This window comes from Corvus hawaiiensis, chromosome 2, assembly GCF_020740725.1.
Source record: "Corvus hawaiiensis isolate bCorHaw1 chromosome 2, bCorHaw1.pri.cur, whole genome shotgun sequence".
Lineage (NCBI taxonomy): Eukaryota > Metazoa > Chordata > Aves > Passeriformes > Corvidae > Corvus > Corvus hawaiiensis.
In genome coordinates, this window is record NC_063214.1 from 76,375,969 (window position 1) to 76,389,571 (window position 13,603).

The following is a 13,603-nucleotide window of genomic DNA, read 5'->3' on the forward strand; positions in this document are numbered from 1 at the left end:
ATAATAATACTTAACTAGCAATAGTATGAGGATCAGTTCCTTGCTCTGTTTTCCGTGTCAGTACAGATGTGCCACAAATCTTCTGAGCTCCAGTTTGCAAAGTCCAGAAGTTGAGTGAAACCGTAAATGACAGATTGGTAAATTTGTAATAATTTGGATAGCATTCTGTGTTAATGGTCTTTCAGTACTCAAACATGATTAGTTGGACAAGAAAAGGGAGTTTTATTTATACAGCAATGCAGAGTCATCTATTTAGCTATTTGCGGATGATTATGTTCATAGAAAGTTTTTTCTTAGCCACATACTTCAGTTGCATTTAAGTATCACTGGAGAACATCAGTGATAAACAAAGTAAATGTTCAGATTATTTATTCATCATTGATGGCTATTTTTTAATTGAAAGCTTCTTACTCCCTCTTGAAGATAACCAAAAAGATTTTTATTTCTAGACAGTAAGATATAGTATACTTTGGGTCTTCATCAAATTCAGAAGTATAGAGTTCTTTTTGCAGTTGAATCTAATGGAAGAATAATTAGAGAAAACACATGGAGAGGGTTGGAAGGACAAGATATAAACTCAAAAAGAGCAGTCACTGATATTTTTTAAAACCCTCCAGAGTACAAGTAAATTTAGTAGGGATGAAAGAATGCTGGTTGAACTGTGTTTGCACAAAATTATTATATGTTTATATTATTTCTACAATAAATAAAAATAGTCTCTGCAAAGATTTATTATGGTTAAGAGCATGCAGTTAATTTATATTAAAGCATGATGATACTCTAGTATTTAATTCTGATTTATCCAGGTTTTAGAGAGGCTATTAGAATATCTTGAACAACTAAGAAAACACTGTAGTGACCTCTAAACTTCACGCGTTTTTTTATTTTCCATCTCCATATCTTATGTACTTCATGATACCTCTTCAAATTGTCCAGAGGAAGACAACCTGCTCAAGAATTTCCTACATTTATTTTGAAGGGCCTTTCCAAAATAATACAGAGTGAATATTTTGTACTAGTTTCTTAACTTTTTTTCTTTACATTTTTCTTTCTTTTTTCTTTCAGTTCAGTGTCAGATTCACCTATGTCAGCTTTAACTTCACCTAAATTCTCTTGCTGAAAACAAAAGTCATGTGTAAGACTTCCTGTGCTAAAGATTATTCCCTGCTATAAATCATTCAAGAGCAGCAAAACCTAACCCATGTCCAGCAATAAAGTCACCGTAACGGGGCAGTTATGAGAAGTCAATCTGCCATCTTTTCATAGGTTATAAAAATTTACTTCATCCATTATAATCTACCTACCTGTCAGGTGCTAGGGGTTTCTGTGGGTAAGGCAGGCCCTAGGATATTCTCTTTGTTCCATCATTTAGTTTACTCCTGAAAGAGGAATAACCATACAACTATTTAAAACATATTATTATATATAAAGGTGTTTAGCAAAACAAGACAAATGGCCACAAGCTCAATGACCACCAAATGTAGAGAGAAAGCTTCAGTCCAGACCAATATCTTTCTAAATTAAATAGGATTATTGCTTTCACATCTTCAAACTATGAAAAATCTGTTTTGTATTCTGCATTTTCCATCTTCATTTATCCACAAGAGCTAACTGTACTTAACAATAATGAAAATCACACCGCAAAACTAAATTAATTAAAGCCCTTGGTAGAAAAAAGTTATGAATATGGTCTAGCAATTTTTTAGTTTGAAAGGAATTGGTTTTATGAGTTAGCATGAGCATCACCAAGAATAGGCCTATGTGGCCTTCTTTGATTTCATCACTATATAGCTTGATAAAATCAGTACAGAGTGTCTCTGTCAAAGTCCTGACACCATGCTCTAGAAGTCATAAAGGACCATACTAGCCACATCTGAGATTAAACTAGTATGTTCCTTTTTGAAAATTCATTAGAATTCAAATGAGAAGTCATTAATAGAAGTTGGGAGAGTGACATCCTAAAAGGCAGCACAGCCATGACACAGAGACTTAGAAAGGAAAAAAATAATCACACATTATTTAAAACATGATGATTTAAAAGAATCTTCAAAATTTTTAAAAGTGCACCTTTATATATTACCCATCTAGCATATATGAAAAAAAAGAGTACATCTTAGATGATATAGGAATACATGTCAGTAACTTTCATAAGTGTCAGTGCGTGGGGATGTGGGTGTACGTGTGTACATGTGGGGTTGTTCAGTTTAACACATCTACTGTTCAGAATTTGTCCTAGAGTCAACTTTTACCCAGAATGATATTATCATTTTATGTTATCCTTTTGATATTTAATTCCCATATTTAACAGAGCCCTCCGGAGAAGAGGAGTTCAAAATTATTTCTCTTTTGTACATTGTTTGGCAGTTCTGCTATTTCTATGATTGCCATCTGTCATATTTTCTGCCAGGGTATTTCAGAAGCTACAACAGCTGTTTGTGGAAATGGATGGTATGACAGTATTCTTAGGTGGCATTAGTGAAAGGGGAAGGTGAGACAAACATGATTACTATAGATAATACAGGTTGACTAAATCCATTGTAGGAATTAATTTCCTTAACTATTTTGATAATTCACTGTTCAGTTTTAGACTATACAAGTCTAAGGACTGAGTGATGCACAAAAGAGAATGTTGTGGGGAGGAATGAGAAACTGTTCTTTGTGTGGAAGAGGAGTAAAACTGAAAACTGACCGTACATAATACAAGTCACCTGGAAAGACTGTGTTTGCAGAACTGCTTCCTGTCAAAGGTCATTGTGGAATGGGATTTTTGCCACATTTTAGGTGCAGAATGCATGGAATATAGGACTGTATGTATCATGTGTACATTCCTGTATGAGATCAGTGACTATGTAACTTCTTTCACTTAATTTACCTATACAACACAGGGTATGATGAACCAGGCAGGTAGAACGTGTCCTAGACCATGTAATATATGATGTCTATTTTCAACACTGGAAATTTCTAATGGATAAAAATAAATAAAAAAAGAGACAAGTTAGCAATTTTCAAGTTATGAAAATCATATCAGACAAATCAATAAATTATTTTTAATTCAGATTTTATTTTTACAGAAAAAAAGGGAAAATAAAGAAACTAATAGTTTTGTGGAAAATGCTAACAGTGAGCAATTAAAGCTGTTCCATACATACTTCCTAGTAAATTCCCCTTCCTTTGCTGTTATGCTCATGTTTGTATTTCTCCTCCACCTCTCGGAATGAGTGTTTTAGTTTTGGGAAGAGTCACACCCAGCTGCCAGTATTGCTAGTTCTAGACCAGAAGGGTGATTTTAATGACAGGGTTTCTTTTCCAGGAGTAATGTGATATTGATGATTTCCTCTTCCTTACTGAAGAGTTCGCCTGGGGATATTTTTATGTTTTCTAACATGCTTTTACAAATAAATACAAAAATGAGGTTTATGTATTTTCCATAAGGTTTCAAGTACATGTTAGCATTAACTGTATCAGAAAGCTTTATGGTCATCTTCAGATATTTGTACAGGGATGTGCAGCAGCCTTATATGAGACTAAAGGTGCAGCTGACATCTTCATAGGTCTAAATGAAGCTGGCATCACAGTATTACATTGCTACAGGCTGTTCATACAGCTGTTCAGACATATTTTACCATGTCACCATCTTCTGTTTCATATATTGCCAAACACAATTTTGTACCTGGAGCATCTGGATATAAATCAGGTTGAACGCGAGGAATGTCTTAGTAGGTTATTTGAAACTTTCTATTTGATGCATACACGGGATGTTTGAAAAAAAATACACCAGTCACATCATCTTCCTGGTTTGAACAATAGGTGAATGAAGGAAAGCAGAAGGAAGGTCTTACCTAAATTCAGTATAGTACAGTATAGGTGCAATATGGCATAATCAAAAGTTGTAATTTATCAAAATTCAAAGCAGGGGTTTCTGAGGGGTCTTGTTTGTTAGTTTTCTAATATAAAATAATTTATCTTTTATATATTAACATGTGTTATTTATTGAAATTCAAACATGTTTACAGTTCTTAAAATAAGAAGAGTATTTTGGTTTACAATATTTATATTCATTTATGCCTACTGTACCTGCAAATTCTCCTGTGGAAAAAACATGCCATTTATAGCCTTAAACTCAGAATCATCCATTTATAGTTAGAATTTAACAGCAAAAGAACCAGTCCTCAGATATTGTATCTGTATTTTGGTGGACAGTTGTCTCAGTGAACCATTACCAAGTTAAGGGACTAGTCCTTTTAATTAAGTTTCAGAATAAAATCTATAATTAAAAGCTGTATCTTATCTATGAATCAAGAAAATGTCTCATCAGGTTTGTTAGGTAAGTCAGTCATGCTAAGATTATTTCTGCTCATATCCAACATAGAACTTTCAACAAGATCATTTTGACTTGAAAAATACCTAGTACTGCAATTTTTAGATGGAACAATTCCAGTAGTAGTCAGAATCCCCTCTGTTTTCTCAGTTAAAATATAAAAGAGCAAAAATAGTGATGCCCTGGATGAATAGATTATATAGACACTTCAAGATTCAAAACTGTATCTGACACATAAGGTCTATCAAACTCTTTAACTAGGTATTATTCTATTTCATTATGATATTGTATGCTAGCTCAGTGGAAATGAAACAAAACTATTATGGTGTTTTATTATATCTGAATTACTTTCTTATCTAAAAAGCTTTATTTCAAGCTTTTAATTTTTATTATTTATTTCAATACTGTACGCAGATGTTAAAAACCCCTGCATTTGAACTCTGCATTCCTACTGTGTTTGTTAAGTGATCATTCATTTGAGTTCTGATAACATGGCATAGAGCATGAACATCTTTTATCCCACTGAAATGTTTAATCACACAACTATTACACTTTTAAAGGAGTCAGCAGATAGACTTCAAATCTGCATGTCTCAAACATGAAATGTCAACTTGATTAGTTATGAAAGTAGGAATGAGTGTATAGATTTAACAGCAATGAACACTTAGAGTTTAAAATGACTCAGTCACACATCTGTAGTGTCAAGATAGCTATCCTAAACTTAGATCTCTAATTATAATATTTATACATTCTGTTGCTCTTGGTTGCAAAAAGATTCTTTCTGGTATAAGCCTAATATAAAAATATCATATAGAGTCCCTGTTTTCCCACATAGAAATTCTGGATAGGTGCTTTCTTAGTTTATGACTCAAAATGCACTAGAAAACTATGCAGATAAACAGCTGACAGCTATTGGATAGCACATTATTTTCTGATTTCATTTTTCAGGATGAAGGACAACACCCTGAGATGTTTAATAACAAGGAAACTAGAATTTTGCCTGGCAGCAGCTGCACTAAACATTTAAAGGTACTCTACTAAGTATTTCTAGGACTTGTGGACCAACTGATACCCGGTATCTTAACATATACATGATTTAAAAGATATTTCTCTCCAGAATAACAAGTTCTCTCCTATATGTATACAGGCACATTGGCATGCATGAGGACAGAGTGCTCGTAACCATGATCAGAGAACCGGAATCCAGCACTTGTTCTTGTTAAGCTTCATATTGCTCATGATTGCCCAGCCCTCTGATTTGTCAAGATCTCTCTGCAGGGCCTCTCTGCCTTCAAAAGAGTCTACAGCTCCTCCCAATTTAGTGTCATCAGCAAACTTAATTAGTATGCCTTCAAGTACTGCATCCAAGTCATTTATGAAGACGTGGAAGAGAAATAGCCCTAAAATGGAGCCCTACAGGACCCTGGTAGTGACTGATCACCAGCCTGATGTAACTTAATTTACTATACTCCTTTGTGCCTGACCCGTGAGGCAGTTGCTCACCCATCACATGATGTGTTTATTCAGCTGTGTGCTGGACATTTTGTCCAGAAGAAAGACTGTGAGACACATTATCAAAAGCTTTCCTGAAATCCAAAATAAATTAGATCAACTGGCTTCCCTTGATCAGCTAATTGAGTAACCTTGTCATAAAGGTAATTAAGTTTTTCAAGCAGGACTTTCCCCTCAATGTATTCCCTCAATGTATTCCCTCAATGTAATCCCAATGTATTTGTGAGTGCTTGCAAAACCAATTACCCACTGAGAGGATCAATTACACCTAAAGCAGAGATGATTCCTTCAGTTTCAAAAGAAAAGGATCAGAGGGTAAGGTCTACAGGGCTAGAAATGAGATGAAGTCATACAGTAAGTCATTTAGCTCTTTCTGTATGCATAGATCTAATGGGGTCATCTGCAGGAATTTTGATCCTAGCTAACTTCTGATAGATCTAACATAGAAAGGTTTTGGTTTTTGTTGTTTTTGGGTTTTGGTTTTTTTTTTTTTTTTTCTTTTTGGCTCTGCAGCTGCTTCTGGAATGATGTAAATACTTCTAGTGCCATAATGCTACAGAGGGAACCAGCAAAAAAGAACACTGTTCGGTCATCAGGGCATTAAAATGTTGTGCAATAAATTGTTCAGGAGAAAAGAGAGAACCTCTGAAATGAGGTCTGTCCATCTGAAACTCTATATATTAATTTTGCTTCTTCATAATAATTCCTCCTCATAGTCCTGCAAGTCCTCATTCAAATACAGTACACAGAAGAAGTACAGAGACACAGATTCAACTCTGTCAAGTTCCTGAGAGAACACCTGCAATATCACAATAGAGCTGTGAGGCTTAGACTCATTTGATATCTACCTTTCCCCACTGCTTAAACCTCCTCTGATTATTGTGGTTTAACCCAGCAGGCAGCTAAACACAGCTGCTCCCTCACTGCCCACTCACAGCCTAATGGGGGAAAGAATCAGGAAAAAAACCCTAAAATCCATGGCTTGACAAAAAGGCGGTTTAATTGCACAGAAAAATAAGGGAAAATAATAATAATAAAATTACAAAAACATCATCAACAACACCACTATTATTAGCAGTATTAGTATTATTAGTATTAGTATTAATATGCAACAACAACAGTAATAACAGAATTTGAATATACAGAACAAGCGATGCACATTGCATCTGCTTATCACCCAATGACCAATGCCCAGCCAGCTTTCTCCATAGTTGTTATACTGAGCATGATGCCATATGGTCTGGAATATCCCTTTGGCCAGTTTGGGTCAGCTGTCCTGGCTGTGTCTCCTCCCAACTTCTCGTGCCTTCCAGACTCTGCTGGTAGGACACTCTGAGAAGCTGATGAGTCCTTGACTGCTCAGCAACAACTATAACAGCAGTGTGTTATCAACATTCTCATCCTAAATCCAAAACACAGTACCGTACCAGCTACTAATAAGAAAATTAACTCTGTCTCAGATTAAATCAGGACAGGGATGCATTCCTGCAATTAACATATCCAGTTAATTGCTTCAATGACAGAACTTGGCCGTAGGTTAGGAATTGAACCTTAAGAGTAGAAAGGTTAATAATAACTTTTAAGTAGACAGTTAACTTAGAAAAAAAAATCTAAAAAATAATCAAAAAGAAATATTCATGACAATATAACAATTTTAGAAAAAATACATATTAAAATACAATGAAATCTCAATTGTTTCAATAGTTGCTTTTTTAGAGTGTTTGCACAAGAAGTTACAGACATTATTGAAAAGCATTATCCCTGAATTCTTTTTTTGCTACTTTTCACCTGAAAGAAGATCACTGAAATAAAAAGAATTAAATAGAAGCAAATAAAATCAAACCAACACACCCCTCCCCCAGTGACAAACACTCAAGCAAACAGAATATTAAGGAATCAGCATAAGTTTTTAGGTAAATGTTTAAATGGAATGGATAATCTTGATTTGGAATTGAATAATAAAAAAAAAATAATAAAAAAGTTAAAAACAGATGAACATCTGGACAATGAGAAGCTTTACATAAAAACACTTTGAATTCAAAGGCATTATATTTTAGTTCTTTTGCTTGTTTTAATGGTAAGCACTGATTTATAAATTTCAGAAGACTGTTATAAAGAACATGCCAGTATTTCAATAAATAGAATAAAACAAAGCATACTAATATTGGCCCAGTACGAATTTTCTTTCCTAATTTTCTGATTCATTCTATTTAGTTCACAATTTCAGGACGGTAAAGCTGGGACAGAAAGACAAATGATAGGTACCTACTATGGTTTCCAAATTTAGGTGTCAGATCAGAATCCCAGTGGTTGCAGATTCCTAATCTAAATTAAAATGAAACAATCTTGTTATTCCTGCTCTGCTCATGCAATTGAAGTGGTTGATCTAGTATCTGAAAATATGGGGATTTAAAATAATTTCTCTTTGATTTTTCATTCCACTGTCTCTGAGGTTTAAGAGTATTTGGAAAGAAATGCAGGAATTATGGCATCTGTGTGCCAGTTTAGGTTTTGCACAGGGAATATACTCTACTGGCTGTTTACAGTGCTAATCTGAACAAAGCAACCACAGCAGATCTAAAGACTTGACTCTTTGTGCAAACAAAATCCTTTCCTCCCTTGGCTATTGGAGAAGCAACATTGGAAATCAAGATATACATCTGAATGTCTGTGTATGTGTGAAGCCTATAATTTTTTTTCTGCTCAAAGTATTTTTTTTTCCCTAGGAGAATTATATGACATTCTTTAAATTTTGAGTAGGAAGTAAGCAGATAAAAATTTCTTAGGTCAAAATTAACCTACTCCAAGAGCTATATAAACAAAAGCATTTTACTAGCTATGTGTCTCACTTAAGATTATACATATTTTTCTCTTTTTGAGAGTCTAAACTTCACATATGATATCAGTCTAAGGACATGTTTAATTTTTTTGATTTGAAATGTCTCACAGTTATGTCCCTAAACCCACGTTATTTGTCCATATTTTATTTATGGTCAAAGGAAGCACCTTTAAGAGTGAGTCATCTGATCAAATTTAGAGTTTTAGGATGTTGTAATTGCCTTTTGGAGGTGCCTATCTATCTTTCCCAATTAGAGTCCACTTATCTTAGTTGGCTGTCTCTGACAGTAGTCTGTTACAGAAATAGGCCTAAAAACGTTGTCAGATTCTAGCAATTATTAGAAACTGATTTTTTTTTCCTGGCAATTGGAAGAGACTGCCGTTTTCAACAGACCTTTTGTTTCTTCATTTGTAAAAATTTTTACTAATCTTTTAAGTGAGTAAAATTGTGACTTATTTTTTTTTCTTACATAGGAGTTATATCTTTAAAACATACACTCATACTTTAGAATTATAAAATCTCTTGAGTTCTACAGTTTCCTCCAGTTTTCACTTTACTAATGCGACAGAGGACAAGTTATTTTTAACCTGTCATTTAATTGGAAAACTGCTATTTGCTCATGGATTTTTTTCCTAAAGATTAATCCTATTATGAAAGAAATTATTCTGGAAAAATAAGTAACAGTGTAACAGTGAATTTTGCTATGTACTGAAGGGCTTTAGTTCACAATTTTAGCATGTTCTATTCAGTGTGGGCAACCACCATTCAAAGGATTGGAAGACAACCAGGTGGTTTATTGGTACATTTCAGTAGTTCATGACTTCAAAGATACACTTATGTAGATCTATTTCAGTTATCATAAATACCTACAGCAATCTGACCACAGCAGGTTGAATTTCAGTACAGGCTGCTTTATTCCTACTTAGAATCATAGAATCGTGGTTTGTGTTGGAAGGGACCTTAAAGATCACTAGTTTCAACCTCTCTGCCATGGGGAGGGACACGTTCCATCAGACCAGGCAGCTCAAAGCTCTATCCAGCCTTGCCCTGAACGCTGCCAAGGATGGAGTATTGGCTGCTTCTCTGGGCATTTTCCAGGGAGTCATATCCCTTTTTTGGCCTTTTTTTCCTCTCTTCGCTTCAAGCCCCACCCTGCAGCAGCCCTCCGCAAGCAAAAGCTTGCACCCTACTCTAACTCTGCCCGTACCCCTCCCTGCTGCCCTGCCCTCAGCCCAGCCCTCACAGGGCCCTGTTCATCCATGCCAACATGCAGGAGGATGCATTCACACCTGCACACCTCCAGGCCCTGCTGCCCATGGGTGGCACAGGGTCACATGTTCCAGCCATGCTCCTTGGGTTCTCTCTGTGTTCAGAGCTGGGACTGACAGCATGTAACAGGAGAAAGCTATGCCAGTGAGATATGACTGAGAGATTTTCCAAGGACCAGGTGAGGACAGGCGGCAAGCCAAAATATGGTCGGGCTCCTGTGAGTCATGTTGCTGTGCAGTGACACTGAGTGTCCCTTGATCTTTCTGGTGGAATTGAACTGTCACCACAGAGATGCTGGAGAAAAAAAAAAAAAAAACAAAAGAAGATGGATGAGCCAGTCAGAATTACGGCCTGGCCTCCAGAAGAATGTGGGCTGAATTTATACCCCTCCTTCCACATCCACAGTCCCTTCTGGATTTCTTACTCCTGCTTTTATTGCTCTGGAGGGGAAAAAATTTTCTGAGAGAAGGAATGCTGCTGAGAGTTCACTTCTGATACCACAAGGGGTTAAATGGTCGAGATTTCCAGTTGCTGGAGCAGCAGGTATTTCAGTGTCCCTGGTGTGTCCTGGTGGGTTGAGAGCTGTGTTCTGCCCTCCCCCCGGTGCACACTGCTGCTGATAGACAGCTGTGCTGCAGCCTGCTCCAAGCTAGTCTGGGTCTGTGCCCCTAGGGAAGCTTTGTCATCTACCATGCAGACCAAAGCATACTCCAGAAGTGCTCAGCACCTCCCTGTTGCTGCCCTGCCTGAGCACATGGACAAGGTAGTGGTTTTCCTGGGCAGAGGTAGCCTCTCCAGTGCCACTGTGTCCTCTGGAGCCACCCTTCCAACCCAGCACCTACCTGCACTGCAGCCATTTCTGTTCACTGAGCATCCTCAGAATTGCTGAGCATCCTGAGCCAGGATTATGATGGGAGTGTCCATACTGGGGCTACTGCCGTTCCCTCGGGAGGTCACAGCCTGTGATGCAGAGTACACAGGACAACAACCAGCAATATTTTCTCCCCAAGTGGGCCATCAGTGGCAGCAGTACTGCCTGGATTCTGAGATTATGGGCAAGGGTTCTGATTTATTGAGCTCATTAGCTGCTGAAAAGCCAACTTTGATTACTGTGTTTTATTATTCTACTCTCTAGTTTCAAACTACTATATGAAATAACTTCACAAAATGCAATGGACATTTCCCCTACATATGTACAAAAAATTATTGCTTTTGTTACACTGTTGCTTTTTCAAGATGACTACAGAAATTACACAGACAAACCTGTTCAAAATTAAAAACAAAACATAAGAATAGAAAACAGTAATACAAGAAAATAAGGAGTTTAAATTGTTTGCATTCCAGTCTCACCCTGAAACAAAATACACTTTCGTCCACAGAATCTTCTGCCTCTAAGCAAGTGCAGCATTTGATATTGTTATGGCAATTAAAGCACAGATCTACTGACACAACGAATGGATTTTAGATTAGAATTCTGTATGCAAAAGCACATGGCTGTGTAATTTAGAGACAAGTTGCAACCAATATTCTACTTTTGTCTGAAAGGAAGGCCTATTTTTCACACCACAGTACAAAAATTAATTCTCCAATGAACATGATACATTAACTGAAGCATCCAGAAAAGACTTCCTCACCTTCAAAATTAAGCAACAAAAAAAGTAAATAAACAGAAAAGGTATCCATGAAGGCTGCATGCATTTATTTTTCTTTGTATTTCCATTCTGATTATTTGGTAGATTCTAACCATCCTTTAAATTTGGAATTTGCACTAAATAAACACCTACCACTAAAATGAAATTGTTCCTGTAGAAATGAAAAGTAATGCCAGCAGGGTTAGGAAAACTAGGATCTACTTAAAATAATTCATACTAAAATAGCAATTGATCTTGCTTTTTACAGTCCATGATTCTACTTCACAAAAGAAGACTATTATCTGAGAAGATGGGTAGACTGTTGACAAATGCATGTTTTCTACATTAAGATTGAGAAGGTTTTAATAATAATTAAGAATATTTGAAAGGTAGCGCCTAGAAACACTCCTACAAGCAAAGCTCTGTTGTGCCTGTTACTGCACTATTATACAGAACAAAATGCAGTACAGAAGCTGGACACAGTAAGTACCTCAAGTCCCTGGTAAAGAATCTGGGTTTTTAGCAACTGCATCTGAAGTGTAAGTGATGACACAGAAGTATTTTTGCTGATTTCTCTTGGGAAGAGAATGCTTTTGCTACCTCTCCTTCATAAAAGTAATGTTTGCTTGTTTGACATTCAAATGCAATATTCTAGCTAATGTTTATAAATGGAGTTTGGATACATTTAATATTAAAGTTGGATTTTTTTCTATATTTACTTGTTTAATATATTATTTCAATTTATGAAATAATAATATTGAAGTAAAATGCACTGTACTAAAATAATATACTATCATTCAAAAAAGGAGGTATTTTTGCTGAGTTGGCAAATACTTGCTTTTAGGTTACCTCTGGATTATCTTCAGCAACAATGAGAGCTTAGCAACACGCTGCATTTTTGTTCCTTTTATTATTTTCACACTTAAGTTAAAAGAAAAATGGCTTAAGGCACAGCATGATATGGAGACTTCCAAAATAAAGCAAGAAGGGTGAGTGTACAGCTAACTAAGCATACGCTGTTTAACAAAAAGAAAAGGAAAAAAATAAAGGAAAAAGGAATCAGCGTGACAATTTTATTTAGGTTTTTTCTATTCCTAGAGGGTGTCATGTGTGTTTACTATGGAGATCATTGTTAAATTTGGGCCTCTGTTTCACTAAGGAATCAATACATGGCATTTCTAATAATATAAGACTTATTACTGAATCTGGTGAAGAGACAGGAATATTGATGTACAAAACCTATTTAAACTGAGATAACCTGTACCTGAAATTAAAGGATTAAGGTGCAGGATGCTGTACTGCACGCATATTTTACTTCTACAGGACATGTATCTGCTGATAGGGCTGTTCCTAATAGTTTTATTTAGTTGCTTATTTTTATGACTCAGTGCAAATACAAATGATATTTCCAATGTGATTTGGGCTAAAAAGAGAGCAGCATTCTGGAACTCTTAGGCATGTAAACACAGCAGAACAAGTAGAGTATGATGCACCACTAACTAAGCATGAAAAAACACATTCTGATACAGATTTAGCAAATATTTTTCTCTTATGCCCTTTGGAAAGTAACCTTTTGGAGAAAGTTATATAATATTCTGAAAATCCAGACTTTGCTGCCTCCCCAAAATTTATATAACCTGTCTTCCTGCTTCCATCATCATTATTACCTTAGTGCTAAGCAAAATACCTTATTTTCAAATGCATAAAAATTACCACATTTTGTTGAAGTCCATGCTAAAGTAGCTGCTACTTCAGAGTTTGTTCTAATGATGAGGTTGTTTGCACACGAATACTTATATCTGAGTCCCTAAACCATTGCGCATGGTTTCTCTTATTAGAAAGTTTTCTATCAATTAATGGTTACAATTTAATTAAGTCTGTTCTCCATGCTTGGTTTTTTGTTTGTTTTTTTTTTTTTTTTTTTTTTTATTCTTCTTTTCTTATTTGGAAAGTAAATATTCAGACTTGGTAAAAATTAAAGGGAAGAAAGTGTAAAGGGAAGGGGGAGAAGGTCAGGGAGGGAGAAGCTAAAGT